Source organism: Coffea eugenioides, unplaced genomic scaffold, assembly GCF_003713205.1.
Source record: "Coffea eugenioides isolate CCC68of unplaced genomic scaffold, Ceug_1.0 ScVebR1_1755;HRSCAF=2664, whole genome shotgun sequence".
NCBI classification, from domain to species: domain Eukaryota; kingdom Viridiplantae; phylum Streptophyta; class Magnoliopsida; order Gentianales; family Rubiaceae; genus Coffea; species Coffea eugenioides.
This window is the reverse complement of record NW_020862180.1, coordinates 31,317-37,461: the sequence shown is the minus strand read 5'-3', so window position 1 is coordinate 37,461 and position 6,145 is coordinate 31,317. Positions and strand designations below refer to the sequence as shown.

Here is a 6,145-nt window from a genome sequence, read left to right as displayed (position 1 = left end):
GCACTTGGATAATGGTGGATATGTTCAGCCTTGTCTTTTCCCGACCCAGACAATTCAGCCATGTTATATGCTACTACTTACTAGTTAATTTTTTTTTCAAACAAACGAGTCAATTGCAAGATCTTTGATTGATTGTCAATCATTTCCTCCTCTTTCTTCTCCTTGTGAGGTTTAAAATCTCCATTGGGAAAAAAATAAAAAATAAAAAAAGCACTTCTTATTAAATAGTGGCTATATTAATTAAGAAACTGTGATGCTAATTATGATAATTGTTGTATTTAGTATCTGAAACTTGGTTTCTATTTTGGTAATACCGTCCTTTGATATAAGTTGAGAACAAAGCAAAATGTTCATAAAAGCTGAAGGACATATGAGCAAATTCACCCTATTCCGGTAAGGAAAATCGCAAAAAAAAAAATCCTTCACCTTATCTCTATGGTTTAGTCTAACGTCCTCAATTCGAAGGCCAATTTGATATGTTTTAGATAAATTGTTTAAGCAAAATGTGATGCAAAACCTTCGACTTTCGATAGGTGAAGTCATGGAAGATGCAAGCGTGCAATTATTGGGGTTATAAAACCAAGCAATTCCAACATGCATTAGCTAGGTCAGTGCTGTACAAATTATTTCCAATCAAACTTTTGTATAAAAAAACCAAGGAGTATGCAATTGGGATTCTTAATAATAAATAGGAAAGTAGTACATGTTTAAAATTAGGGTTAATCACCAAAATTCAGGGAGGTGGTTAGACCGAAATGAAACACATCGTACTTTGCAATTGATTATTCTTCTTACTTATTACATAACTAGAATTTTGTTTGTGTCTTAGCACAGTCTGTTTTTTTTATATTTATTGTGAATTTATACAAATATGAATAATTTAAATACAAAAATTAACAACAATCCTACATGTTCATTCATATTAACTTTAAAAACTTAATGTATTCTTAATGTTCAATTATTTACTAATTTTTAAAAATTTCTTTACATACTTTCATCGTAATATAATAGTATACATCAAATAATGTACCCCATATTAAAAACTTGGTGGATATTCTTTATTTTATAAATATTTTTTTAGATAATAAAATTTTGTATTTTATAAGATAATAACAATAAGGGAAAAGATGATGAATGATTTCAATACTAATCAATGATATGGTGGTGAAAGGTAGTAATTTATGGAATATGTAAATTTTCAATAATTGTGATTTGCAAAAGATTTTACTATAGTTCTATGTAATAATTTGATAAAAGCAGAAATTATTAAGATAAGATTAGTTATTTTTTAAAGTTATTTAAAATTAGAGATAATTTTTAAACACATAATACAATCGAAATAGGATTCAATATAGGTAAAATTCAAGTGACCTAATCAATAATGTCATTTTACAAGTATCCTTTATCAACCAACTTGTTCCTTACATAACTGTCACTGAGGGTATAATACCCCAATTTCTTGATCCTAACGGCCTCCTACCCTTTTCTAAAAAATTAAAGATAAACTAACTAATTCTTTTTGCAGAAACATGGCAGATGGAGGAAACTCATCATCATACCATCCAGAAACGAAACAAACAAGTAGTTGTTTATTTGACCGATACTATAATTGGGAGCAAACCTGTGATGGAGAACTAAACAACAATCAAACTATCAAGTTGTTGGCTTGTTGCCAAACTTTCTAAAGCAGCAACTATGTTTGCAAACCTACATTTTAGGATGGCAACGGACGCGTTTCAAAGCCTGCTCTGTTGTCATAGAACTCCCTCCCCCTACCTCAGTCCACCCTACTTCCTTCGTGGGTGCCCATAAGGGAACCTTTATATATGTTTTTTTAGCATCATTATTATTAGAAAAGACTAATATTTCCGTCACTATTACTATTAATAGTACTATTACTTGTATTTTGACCAATGCTATGCACAGGAATCTAATATAAAAAAATAATAAATGAATTATTTATAATAATTATATGAAAAAATGGTTAAAAACTCAAAAAAGTAGTATTTGATTATCTAATTTATTGTGTATTTGTGTATTTTATCTAAAACCTTAAACTATACTAAAAAATATGTAAAAAGAGACCGTTTTTATACTTTAGTAGGGCTGTGCTAGACATGTGAGTCATGTTTCAACAAGCCCAAACTGAACTCACAAAAAGGTAAAATTTCTTGCTTTTGGACTTTAAACTCACAATGTGAGGCTCATACTTAGATCACAAAGATATTAGGACTTCATGCCTAATTCGTGCTCAACCTAAGTTCATGATGAATTTATAGTTATGCATATGTTCTGTTGTCATTTGTTTTAGATTTTGTAAAATCTGATTATGAGAACTATTATAATGTTTAATGAAAATCAACAAAAAGCTACTCTTTGATAAATTTTGAATATAATATTTTTAGCTATTCAAAATATATAAACTAAATATAAATGCAAACAAAAAATAAAAAGCTAACTATCTAAAATCAAAATCTATAACCAGCTAAAATAATCAACAAGAACAAGCCCATAATGTTCATATAATATTTTATGATTACAAAAATTATAATATATATAGATTATAATAGTCATAGTTATACAATAATATACATAATTACAAATAAAAATATATAAAACATATATTTTATATACTTAATTTTTGGGTGAACTTCAATTGAATTGAGCCTAATTAAGTTCAAGTTCGATTCGTAATTAAATCAGGTCTATATTGGAGTCCAAGTTAATTCCAATCCAATAATCTACAATGCTCAACTCTAAATTTTGGAGGCCTATTCGGTTGACTCCAGCTGGCCCAGTCGTATATTTTAAGGACTAAAGTGAAGCAAGTCTTACTCACGTGGGACAGAATTTGTGCTTCAAGTACTAAAGTGTCATACTTTGAAATTCTTTTACATGGAGTTCCCTAAGAGCATGTCCAGTATTGGAGTAGCAATTTACACATTTGGATCGGCTCAGGCTAACCTGTTTGGGAGTCTTCTGATGAATTTTGTCAATAGCATTACTGGTTCTGGGGGTAAAGCATGCTGGTTGGCCTCTAGGTTCTTAATCCTCTAGGTTCTATTTCAGTTTCTGCATTCACTATGTTGATAAATCTATAACTTTTGTTCAGAAAACATCTTGAAAAAACATTTCCAGATCTCTGTAATTTCGGCTCAAAACAGCCTGCTCGCCAAGGCTGAAATTTCTGCGGCAAAGTGCTCCTGTTTTCGTTCCAGCATCCACACGACTTTCTTGAAGCACCTTGCGTTCATTTGACTGCACTAGCATCCGGAGGTAACTCTCAATCTTTCCTTTGCTTGCTGCAATCCACAAAGAAAAAAAAAAAAAGATCTTTAACTCATCAAAAGAGAACTTTTTTTAAGATTATGGGTTTATAGTGCGGGTTAAATGTTTTTGCTGGGTCTGATACCTCTGGTTTGACTAAAATATGACAAGATTTGGAAGTTAATGTGAATGTTTGTCCTTGATTATCTTTGCAAGCTTTGTAGTTCATAACAAAGTTATGCTTCGGGGTTTTGTTCGGACTCAATGAGTGAAAGTGGTCTGTTTTTCTTTCTATCTGCAAATCTGGGGTGGGAGATTTTGAGCCATTAACCCCATGCTGTTCTGTGGTTTGTTTGTAGGGATGTGGTTCCTATTGGGTCTAGTTGATGATTTTGTGAACTTGGCTTGAATGTTGCGGCTGTCTTCTTGGGTTGAATGTGTTTATGGAGTTGCAGAAAGAAAGCTTTCGGTTGCAGATAGGGGTGGGCAAAAAAATCCAAAAACCCGAAAACCCGATCGACCCGATCCGACCCGTCCCTAAAATTAGGGTATCCGACCCTATTTTTATCAGCGGATCAGATAGGGTTGGGTACCCATAAAATTCGGATACGGATACGGATCACAAAATCTAAAACCCGCGGGTACCCGACCCGGGGGTATATTTTACAAATATTAAAAAATATAGGGACAAATTTATAATATTTTAAAGTTATTAACCCTAAATTCCTAACATATCTCAGTCGACACTCCAGCCTTCAGTCTTCACTTCAGCGCCGCCACAACTTCTCACCCTATAGCATGCCTGCTATTAGGTCTGAATTCAAATAAATTGATCTTTTGTTCCTTTTTTTTCGTTTAATTTTACATCTTTCTGTTGGTAATTGGGATTTATATAGTCAAGAACAAGAGTGGGAAGGAGGAATCAAATGGTGGAACTATTGGTCAGCCAATGGCCACTGCAGGCAATAGGATGGGCAGAGCCATAGAGAAGCTGGAAATAAGGCCGAGGGTGGAGGAAGAGAATGATGGTGGATCTGTACATCATTACAGTGATTCTGAGTCACCCTCAAATAGCCCAATGAGCCACACTGGAAGCGTCCTGGGAGGCAATGACTCCGGTACGAATTTCACTGGGAGCAGCAGCAGCAGCAGCAGCAGCAGCAGTGGTGGATGTTGTTCAGGAAGCATGAGTGAAGAGGATGAAGGTGGAGAGGATGGATGCTTGGATGATTGGGAGGCGGTGGCTGATGCTTTGGCTGCTACAGATGAGAAGCAGCAATTGCATATTGGTACAGCTCCTGTGGATAAGAATATTGCCCATTTTGACTCTCAGTCAGATGTTGATATTTCGAAAGAAAAGCCAGAGAATGGGGTATCAGTGCAGAGAGCTCCAGTGAATTGCCGTGCATGGAGGCCTGATGATGCTTTTAGACCTCAGAGTTTGCCCAACTTGTCCAAGCACTAGCAGTACAGTTTCCCAATGAATTCATATAGGCATTATGGCTGTGGTGGATCTGTCTGGGGTTGCAAGAATGCTGCATCCATACCAAAATCTTGCCCTATCTGCTATGAGGATCTGGACTTCACTGATTCAAGTTTTCTTCCTTGTTCTTGTGGGTTCAGGCTTTGTCTTTTGTTCAAGGCTATTAAATTTGTTCTTTAATAGGGGCGGGTGCCCTATGACCCGCCCCTATTTTTCGGGTATCCGAGGATCGGGTACCCGAGGGCAAGCGGAGCGGATTAGGGTCAAAAAAGTAGTGACCCGACATGTTAGGGTCGGATCAGCCATTTAATGTTCGGGGCGGGTACCCGACCCGTGCCCACCCCTAGTTGCAGAAGAAAGCTTCTTCGAAGCTTTACGTGCAAAACTTTTAAAAATTTCATTTTGACTCCTAAATTTATAATTAATTACACTATGGCCCAAAAGTCTCTGTAATTGAACCAATCTTGTCCCTATTGAGTTGTAATCCTCTTTTTCATATTTTAAGTGCATGTCTAAACATGTTATTTCTGTGATTTGGGATATAATTAAACCTTAATTTGTTTTAGTTGATTTATTATTTTATTGGATTTTGGTAAAATAGTTAGTGATTTGGGTTATGATTTGATTGGGTTGGGTTTTGGTAGAAAAGTCTGGTTCATTTTTGGGTTTTGGCTTGGGTTTAGGAGGTAAAAGCCCATCCCTTTTGGTTGGTTTTGTTTTGGGTAAGATTATGGATTGGCCTTTGTATTTTCCTTGAACTTTTCGCTGGGCTAGGAAAGTTTTGGCCCAAAAAATAAGAGAAATGGCCCAGAGGCCTGTTTGCTCAAGAAATCTAGTTTCGAATCGCAAATTAGTCCCTAGACTTTTGTGTAATTATAATATGACCTAAAAACTTTTAAATTATATCAATTAGGTCTCTACTTTAATTTCAAATAGGTCCCTAAACTTTATTTTTATTTAATTTTGACCCCTATATTTTGTAATAATTATCATTCGATCCCAAACACTTTCTTAATTTTTTGTAATTAGATCCCTGATAGTTTTGATTTCTTAAATACAAGTTACTTTTCTTCTTTAATTGTTAATTATACTTCATTTAAATGATTTAATTGGTAGATTTCATGATTATTTTCATTTCTTTATAATTAAATTAGTGCATTGACCATTTTATTGATTTTGGAGCATAAGTAGGGCAAATTTCACCCCATTTCACCAAACTTCAAAGGGAGGTAATTTCTTTTATTATTTTAAATTCTTTTATGTCCTCCAACGTGTTTTATGTGCAATTGCATGTTTTGAGTGTTTTTTCTTTTTATTCATTATTATTCATTTTAAGTTTCATTTATTTTATTTATTTATTGGTAATTATTTGAGAGGCATTAAAATGCCAAATTG

The 6,145-nt window shown here is 34.1% G+C and overlaps 1 pseudogene; it reads left to right on the top strand.

Moving 5' to 3' along the window:
* Positions 1–2,967: 2,967 nt before the first annotated feature.
* LOC113755797 lies at positions 2,968–5,005 on the top strand (annotated as a pseudogene).
* Positions 5,006–6,145: the final 1,140 nt, after the last annotated feature.